This window comes from Amblyomma mixtum, chromosome 8 (assembly GCF_055824585.1).
Source record: "Amblyomma mixtum isolate Tamu chromosome 8, ASM5582458v1, whole genome shotgun sequence".
In the NCBI taxonomy this organism is placed as follows: domain Eukaryota; kingdom Metazoa; phylum Arthropoda; class Arachnida; order Ixodida; family Ixodidae; genus Amblyomma; species Amblyomma mixtum.
The window spans coordinates 74310843-74320681 of NC_143019.1; the positions used below are offsets into that span (position 1 = coordinate 74310843).

General features: G+C 45.5%; 1 protein-coding gene across 2 annotated transcripts in view; it reads right to left on the reverse strand.

Moving 5' to 3' along the window:
- Positions 1–7397, reverse strand: part of LOC149333015 (ATP-binding cassette subfamily G member 4-like) — an 89442-nt gene extending 82045 nt beyond the window's left edge. Inside the window, exon 1 of one of the 2 annotated variants that reach the window (XM_089558547.1) lies at positions 7248–7397. The gene's annotated coding sequence lies outside the window, so the exon portion shown is untranslated. The remainder of the gene's footprint in view (positions 1–7247) is intronic. The other variant, XM_089558548.1, reaches the window with a different exon arrangement.
- Positions 7398–9839: the final 2442 nt, after the last annotated feature.

Below are 9839 nucleotides of genomic sequence, written 5' to 3' on the forward strand. Positions count from 1 at the left end.
CGCAGCCATCTTTGAAGCGTGTCCGTTAACAACCAGCGACAGCGACACTGAAAACAGAACGTTTGGAAGAGGGAGAAGAGTGAATTAAGGGGAATGGACTCTATTGTCAGTGGCCTTGAGCGAGGCTGTGGTTCAACCTGAAAAACAGCGTAACGTAACAAAATATGCAAGCATAAAAAGAAGCACATATTGCCATGCACACGCATCCCGCGCCAAAACAACAGCTCACAACGTCCTTGTGACGCCCGCTGCGAATATAGGCGGAGTACGGGGGAAACTGGCTGACATCGGAGGTTCTTTTTCTGTCGTTGTTAGTTTTGCACGCTGGCTGCTTTCAGAGCCTCATCGGCGGACATAAATAGCCTCGCAGGTATTAATAGGCGCTGCGTAGTCTGTTCGTAAACAAAGCTGGTGACTCGGTGAGAATAGTAGACATTGACCTTGGCATTCGCTAGTTAGTAGGCAACCTCCGTAGGGTCGAGTGTTGATGTCACCACGCGTTACGAGATCTGAAATTACGGTTCGAGGTTGCCCAAAGGGTCTGATGTGGTTTCGAAGGAGAGAAAACTGTTTATTATGTGAGCGCTTTTGTCATTTTGAGGAGCTTATTTTGTAAATTCATTCGAAACGTCAGAAAATTTAAGAAGTGAAGGAAGGAAAGAAAATGGAAGACTGGATTCTCGAAGTAAAAATTTCTTACTATCCAGGATGGTTATAATAGTAAAATTAATATTGGGTGCCCGTACTCCTGTGAGCACAGACGTCGGGATTTCGTAGTGCACGCCTGGCCGATTCTTGAAATGGCAAACAAATTTCACAAAGGAGCCGAGATTTAATATTGCTCATTTGCTTTATGGGCAAGACGTTGTATAGAAGTCACAGCCGCTGCTTATTACGTCCAGTGCACAGACTACGCCTTCCACGTGTGTGTGAGCTTTCTCCCAGCTTTTCGTGTCTCTCTTCTCGATTTCAAAGAGCAATTTAAACTGTGCACTGGCCAAGAAAACCAAAATTTGGAAAACTCGACAGTTTTTGGTGATTTTTTTCACGTGACCTGAGAGTACAAATTTAGCTATAAACAGACTCCGGATTTTATTTTCTTCCATGTATTGTAAAGAATTTCAAACATACTGACGCAGTGTTTCTTGTAAAAGAGAGGTACTGTGTTCCGTATAGATTAGAGAAAAATGGAGCTTTAGAACTCCAGCTAAAGCTTGTTTTAAAAGCAGCAGTGACCCCCCCCCCCCTCCCCCCCTACGCCTTATTCTGTACAAAACAAAGACGTACACCTTTTGTCAAAAGTATAGTGCTCAGATGGCTTGCTTCCAAGCCACGCTGTGCAGCTCGTTACACAATTCCAGGGTCCCAAATCTTTGTCGCTGACAAAAGCTTTCCCCCTTGTCCCTCCAAAAGTTTGAAATTCCACGGATGCTGCAGGAGCCCCACCTTAGAAGCAATACGATTGGGCTCTTAACCTTTTTGGCAAGTGTTGTACTTATGATCGAGTTTAATTTTCGCCGTAATGCCTACATATGCAAAACATAGGTGAAGAAAATTTTGAAAATGCGAGAAATTTTGATGAATCTCATAGGCTGACCTGAGAGTAAAAATTTCGTTACAACCAGAGTGTGGATTTTTTTTCCGTGAAATTCAAAGAATTTCAAACTTATTGACGCTGTGTTTGTTGCAAAAGCGAGCGACTTTGTTCCGTATGAATCGGTGAAAAATGGTGCTATAGAACTCTAGCTAAAGCTTTGTCTTGAAAACAGCCGTGACCCCCCCCCCTCCTCCATATTTTGTACAAAAAAAAGAGACGTACACATTTTGTCGAAGGTATAGTGCTCAGATGGCTTGCTTCCAAGCCACGCTGTGCAATTCGTTTCCCAATTCCAGGGTCCCAAATCACTTGTAGCTGACAAAAACTGTCCTTGTCCCTCCAAAAGTTTGAAATTCCACGGATGCTACAGGAGCCCCACCTTAGAAGCAGTACGGTTGGGCTCTTAAACTTTTTGGCAAGTGCTGTACTTATGATCGAGTTTAATTTCCGCCGTAATGCCTACATATGCAAAACATAGGTGAAGACGAGGAGTTTATTCTTATAACCATGTTGCTTATAGTAGCCGCAGCAAGTGTTCTGAAGTCATCTCCTGTACGTTAGCCTGGCAAATTTTCTCCTCCGCTCTCCAGCCTTCAATGGAAACAGCTAGGAGCAATCGCACAGGCGCAGGTGTGCATTAAATACACGTTTGCGGTCTGTTTCGCCTGCCGTATACGTATCGAGTTCCTTTCTTACCGTGGCATCCAATGAATGGTTTTGACTACGTCCAGGAATTACTGCCGTAGCCGGACGGCGGTAGACACTCGTAATTTATCGTGTACGGTACATTCGTTTTGAAGGTTGCACATTGCGTATTTAACCACAAAATGGATGCCGCGGTATTTACATGACGTGCTGAAAGGAAAAACAAAGAACGAAGAAGAGCTAGACTTTTTCGCTGGCGGTGCCACAGAAGGGGAGTAAATACATGTCACGTCTGTGAATACAACTGCAATGCTGGAAGGAAAATCTATTTAGTTTTCGGTATTGAAGAACAATTCGAAATAGGCCAGTGGTTTACCTGTTGCCTGCTGGCGTCATTTATGCAAGCTTCTTGTAACCTGAAGTGCTTTAACAATTCGCTCTAATTAAACAGACTGTTTTTACCGGCATTCTTCCAACGCTGAAAATGCGCCGCTGTGTTGTCATTATGCTTTAAAGGTGAGAATTGCCAGTATGTTCTTTTCAAAAAAAGTATTAGCTGCAAAGAGGGAATATAATTCGCTCCGTAAGAGAAAAAGAAAGGATCGTGTAGGTTCTGGTGCTTTGGCAGCATTGTCAAGAAAAGTTGTCGATGGAGGATTGTCGCCACTCACTGCCACCCGTTCGTTCATGTTGTGTACGCTTTCAAAGCGACTCCAAATTTTACAGAACTGTTTATACATAGAGCACTTTGTTAGCTGGTAAAGCCCGGTCTCTAGAATTCTTTCACACTGATAACATTTCTGAGATATTGGGTTAAAACCGTTATGTACACAAAAATGGACATGCAAGAAAGTGTGATTTATTGGCGCGCAAAGACGGACCGGTTTCTCATTTGTGGAACCTACAAATGAGAAAATTATGATCAAAAGGATAGAGCGTTTTATCTCCTGCAAAAAAAGCAAATGATGAGAATATCTGCTATCTGCCGAAACATTTATAAAAATAAACGAATTGCGGAACTTTTTTTTAAAACCCCCGAGTTACATCGGAATTGGAAGTACAAAAAAATAAAGCGTTTTAGCGCACTGAATTAGGAAAAAAAAAGAATTCCGAAAGTCCGGAAGCGAAAAGTGGTGTTTATAGTTAATACCGGATTTAACAAAAGCTTTTATGCTATGATTTCTGCCCAGTAGATTTATATGAGGTGGTTGCATTTTCTAGTGCTACTCATGCTAAGGCATTCGTTTTTGCTAGTTTTGGTTTGGAAGCCCTGATATTGCCGTGGTGATATGCCACACCTGTGCCTTCACAATCTGCCACTTTTCGTTTCAGCACATACGGGTCTAGATTCACTACCGCAAGGTGCCTTATCTGCATCACTCCTCCCAACCCCCTCTCCACCCTCCTAACCTCCTCTCTTCTGTTGTCTTGCTATAAAATGGAGCGTTTATGTCTTTGAACAAAGGCAATTTTATTTTCCGGCATGCATCCCAAGTAAGAGCCGGAGCAACTGCTTTTCCCGTAGGCTCCTTGAGTGGCTGCTTTTTGCAATCTGGTGGAAGCCGATAAGCCTGATAACTCCACGAGGAACTCCATATAGCAGCCATATTGTGGACCTTGACTCTGAGATAGTTATTACGTGCAAGAAGGCAAGAAAAACTGTCCTTCAGAACATAGCTACCCTAAGAGGTGTGCGCGGAATATGTGTGCCCGCGAAATGCGTGCCTTCATCAAGTCCACCTGTGGTCGGTCCTGTGTGTTCCTTATTTATCTAGTGTCCAGTCCTCTAGACAACGTCATAGATAACAACTAGCCTGTCTTTCTGCCCTGTAGTGATACAGAGGGCAAAGTGAAGTTGGCTTGTACTCATAGACTGGCCTGTCATTTGAAAAAGGAACAACTTTAACTGAAAATGAAGCCTTTGTCAGCTAGGAAAGGTCAGGAAGTGGAATGCAGTTGTCGCCAACCCTTGCCATCCTCGCAGGGTAACTTTGCTGTGTAAAACACCGCAAATCTCTGAGGCTAGTCTATACCGCCATTTCTCTATAACAGAGGTCACGGAATTATCTTCTGTGCTGATGTCGCGTGACTGAAAAATTTAAAGATAATTTTTGACAATAAATACATCTTCTGCGCCCGCACATGCGTCAATACAGCCAGAAAAAGGCACAAAATAAGTTTTTACTGCTAGAGAATCACAGTTTGATGGATTTGACGACATTGTCTCTATCCCAAACGTCATTATAGTGTTCTAATCTTGATGTGATTTTCAGTGACCCCAAATTATTGTGAGCGCAACCTCCACCGACCGAAACGTAAGTTTTAGGTCGAGTACAGCCGGGCAACATTATGTTCAGCAGCAAGGAAGTCAGGAATTTTCAGCTATGGTAGACTATGAAGTTGGCAGCCGCATTTCTTAACAACTAGTATTCCTTCCCACGGAAATCATCACAAAAGCTAGCACCCCTGGTTTCGGCACAGTAGAAGAGCTTATATCGATCTCAAGCTTTTCAGTCTCCCAGTTAACTCTGCCTTTGCATTACGTGAGAATCCATACTGAAGCTTCAGCTGATAAAATTATCAGAGTTAGAGCAGCGGTATTTAGCATACGAGCTTTGAATGCTGTCTGGTGCGCCCACCTTACCATTGTTGTGTCCGCCACAAAGCTTGGAACGTTGCCATTGAGGCGGCCATAGAAAAGGTACCGTCGTCCATGGCTTAATCTGGGGTAATTTAAACGGACTGGAAATTTGCGCGTAAAAGATTAAAATTTGTTTTCCGGCTGAAAGGTTCTGCCTGAGCTCGCTGCGTTTGGCCAAGCAAGTGTACAGCAGGGAATTCTCTGTACGTTTTCAGTGGGTTCCTTCGTATATAGGCGTCCTGGGAAACAAAGGGAATTATAGCCTTGCTCATGAGATCATTCTGCAAAGCGAGAGTTGTAAGGTGTTTAGATATATACGACGTCCGCCCTACGAGCCCTGTCTGACTCTGAGGCGGAAGAGTGCAGAAGCCGCACAACTTCACCCTTCAACATGACTTCTGCTGTTACTTGCGCGTGAATGTTAAAGTCTGGACTGACATCGCCCCCTTAGCGCATCTCTTGAGGCCATGAGGGAACATACAACATTACCGCACGTGCTGCCCCGATCACGACACGGAGCGTGAGATCTTGCTCGGCTCCCTGAATAGGGCAGGTGTACAATGCGAATCTCTTTCTGCAGGACATTGTTTATCCGCGTGGGAACCGGACGTTTAGCAAAACAGCTTCTAAACTTTTTCCAAAATGCTTTCAAGATTCCGGACAAGACTGCCAATGATGACATTGATATTCTGGATCTTTTGGGTCCTAGTGCGCCTGGCAAGGTGTCAGAACTGCGCAATAAACTCTTGTCTTTATTTAAACCTTAATGCATTGCTACGGTGAAGCAATTTCCTGTCGATTAAACACAAGGATATGCCCGCTTAATTGTAAGCAAGAAGAACCTGTACTTTTTCAAAAGAAACTACAGAGGAAATCAGAGAACGGTTTCAATGAAAAGCAAAGGGCAAATCTCAAAGAACAGCGTTCAGCATGAAACTTAAGCCGAAAATTGGAAATATTAGTCGAATCTACATGAAGCGCAGCACAAAACTGCAAGGTTTTCCGCAGCAGGGATAAACAAACAAATACATTTTTCGATTGAGTACTGCTGTCATTGGTGGTAACTGTAGCTGTGATATAAAGTGCACTGTATACAGGAAAGGTAAATGAACCAATGAAGCGGACCTAACAATGGATTTGTCTATACCTCACAGTGACGCACGCAACGTTGCCTCTCGGTTGTTGCTTTGGATAGCAGACCGTACATACAGTTCTGCCTACCTGATAGTTCTACTCATTTTTGTACGCCAAGCTGTACAATTATTTATGCAGAAATACTGCGACCAATCCGGTTGTTATGCTGCCATAAGAGGATTGCGGATATTGAAGCATTTTCTCGTGCCCTCTACGACGACACTTGCGCATTGTTGCTGGCCGCTTTGTGGTGGAAGTCAGGGTATTTTGTATTTGGCTTTTAAGTGTTGAGCTAATTTTAATCAACTTCTGAGGTATCGAAGTTTAGGGAGGTGTTGCACTTATAAATTTTAAGAGCGGGCAACTGATCACACACTATTTTGACCAGCTTTAAAGTTTCTTTTTGTAGTGAAAAGCCCAGAAAATGTGAAAAAGAAAAGTACTCACATGACTACCCGGGAGCACACAGCGATAGTAGTACTTCAAATATGCAGCTTATCAACTTTCCCTAGCCTTATGATCCTACGAAAGTGACACCGCGACAGCAATGACGCGGACGATGAAATTGAAGTCTAATGCAGATCCAGTTCCCCAACCTGTACTCGTCAGGCTGGGTTGGGGAACTTGATGTTTAAGAGCGCTCCTATTATGGTTCAAGGCCCGATAGTCACGTAGGCTTTTGTGGAACCTCGGAGCCTTTATAAACACAAAGAAAATTGAATGCATGACCTACGTATAAATAAAAAGTGCCTTTTTATATCTTCTTTGCGTCGATCTGGAGCTTTGTTATTCAATATTATGGCCTAACTGCAGTGCGTGAGAATTTATAGTGTCACGAAAAAGAAGGACGGCAGCAGCATACGTAGTAGGGGACCTCCTAGCGGTCTAGTTTAATCTCACATAACTTAACCCAGCACGAGCGCTCTTCAAGCAGTTGTATCCGCTTCGTCGCCCTCGCCGCTCAGCGTGGAGGTGTCACGGGTGAGGCGCGTGGCAATATCTGTGTTTAAAATACTGTGAAATGGTTTATAGAACAAGCTGCTACATGATTCAGATTACACCATCATATTGAGCACCAGTATATTTCTAAACCCATGTTCTAACGTGGCGTAGACGCTATGTTTTTGTGTGCGTGCATAAACCTGAAGAAGCACAAATTATCACTAACCGATAACCTGTGCGCGCTACGACGTGATGGAAACTAGTAAACAGACAAGCACTATCACTTACCCACTACGTAAACTTCACGCTCAATCCCTGGGGATGAAATGCACGACGTCCTCTGGCAACACGAGCAATAAAATGGGGGCAGCGTGGTCGCAATCGAGCTCTCGCTGGAATGGTCAGCTGGCAAGACTTCCGAAAGCTGACGCGACCCAACAAAGGAAGATAAAACACGGCGGCTCCATCAACGCCAGAGCGGAGTGGCTTGTCGGAAGTGGTCTCCGATTGATAAAGGGAGAAGAATCACGTTTTATCTCTACACCACCGCTATCAGAGCGCGTCATACTGCCTCAGGGAAGAGTGGTAACGAGAGGAAATCCGAACTCCAGACGGGGTCCTCGCTATCGGTGTGTGCCGAGCTGATAGCCGCCGGCTGAGAGATGCTTGGGTGCTACTTCGCGTTTCGCTTCGTGAAAAGCATTGCGTGTTCTAGCACGTCGTCAGCGACCTTCAATGTCATTCCGAGCAAGGGTTGATGGAAGACTCGCGTTTTGAGCCGCATTGGCGTACGTATATGAGTTTATCATATCGGTGTGCATATTGGTACGTGCAGAGACACACACACACACACACACACACACACACACACACACACACACACACACACACAAACACACACACACACACACACACGCACACACGCACACACACGCACACACGCACACACACACACACACACACACACACACACACGCACACACACACACACACACCGCAGAGCTCGGCTGCTGACCCAAAGGCGCGGGTTCGCTCTCTACCGCGGCGGTAGAATTTCGATGGAGGCGAAATTCTAGAGGCCCGTGCACTGTGCGGTATGAGCTCACGTTAAAGAACCCCAGGTGGTCGAAATTTCCGGAGCCCTCCACTATGGCGTACCTCATAGTCTTAGTCCTCTTGGGGCGCTAAATCCCCAAAACCAATGCAAACTCAGGCGCGCTCAAATATATGCATAGGGTTAAACGTAACAGGGATTAAGGATTTCAGAAAAAAATGTTGCTCACCGTGGAGCTGGGCGAAACTAGTTACATAGTTTCCCGTCGTGTGGCACTCTTCAGAGAATTTTTTTAAATTCCGCCTAATTAGTTCATTAGCTAAGATAATTATGCAAATTCTCTATTATGCATTTTAGGCTCACGTGGTTTCCTTTAGGTTGTAGAGGGGGTTAAGAAAGAACCGATGCAGTTCTTTTGCAGCAACGTATCTCCTATGTTGTCCTTTTTCCAGCGTTTGAAGAAAGCCCGTGAAATATGAAAAACCCACATGTCTGCGCTCACGCGTACCATATTACAACGCTCCCAACCCTGTTTTGGACGAACTCAGTGTGACGGGCTCCAAAACGATAAAACCGAAAAAAAGGAGGCTACCTTGAAATACGCGACTGCCCTAGCTGCTTTCCCTTTCCTTATTGTTTTGCCTATGCGATTGTTCAGTAGAAGTTCCGTCTGAATTGGCTGTCGATGGCCTGCTTATCACTTATGGCTGATGGCAGAGCCCGCTTTCCACGTTCAGGAAGAATGTGCTGGCGCACTTTCAAGAGTGTGCTAGGAGCGGCGTAGGCCGTTCACTTGGACGCTGTCAGCACGCACGCTTCGTTTACTAAGGATGCGCTTGGCAGCGCTACAATACGGTAGCGCAAGAGCGCACTCACGTTGTTTTCTTTGTCTTCATATTTCGCGGGCTTTGTTTAAGTGCTCGAAAAACGGACCATGTATAAAATATTTTTTTTGCATTATAATATGTGGTAAATAACTAATTCCGCGGAATTTAAAAGATACTCTGAGAGCACTGCACGACGGGAAATATTGTCACGAATATTACACTGCACACAGTTAGATACACAAGAACTGTTCCAGTCTGCCGAGCGGTCACCAGCAAGGAGGCGAAACACTTCTTCTTCCTCGTCACAAGCGAGATGGCGGAGCACTTCTTCTTCGTCCACTTCTAAGCTGTATCATTGCTCCCTCCTCTGCAGCATCGCCTCGATGCGGGCCGCTTTCATAGAGGGGAAAATGGGTTGGACACGGAAAGTTAAACACAGCTATCACGACACAGAACCGGTGGCACTCAAAGTACAATCAGAAGGACGGTCGTAGTACGGCTTCATACGAACGACGAGCACAACATCCGGATGCGGTGGTCTGCGCGATGGGCGGCCTGGGGTAGTCGGTGAAACTTCGTACGTCACGTCGCTAATGCGGCGGAGAACTCGGTAAGGTCCGAAGTATCGGCGCAGTAATTTTTCGGACAACCAACGGCGACGAACTGGTGTCCAAACCCACACATGGTCGCCTGGTTCGTACGTAACAAATCGCCGTCCGAGATTGTAGCGGTCAGCGTCGACGTGCTGTTGACGGTGTATTCGCTGCCTCTCCAGTTGACGTGCTTCTTCAGCCCGCTGAACGAAAGTGGCGACGTCGAGATGTGGGTCTAGGTCACACTGAGGGTCGACGGGCAACATGGCATCCAAAGAAGTAACAACTGGACGACCGAAGACAAGCTGGAAGGGCGTGAGCCGCGTTGTCTCCTGCAGGGCCGTATTGTAAGCGAACGTTACGTATGGGAGAATTTGGTCCCACGTTTTATGCTCCACATCCACAT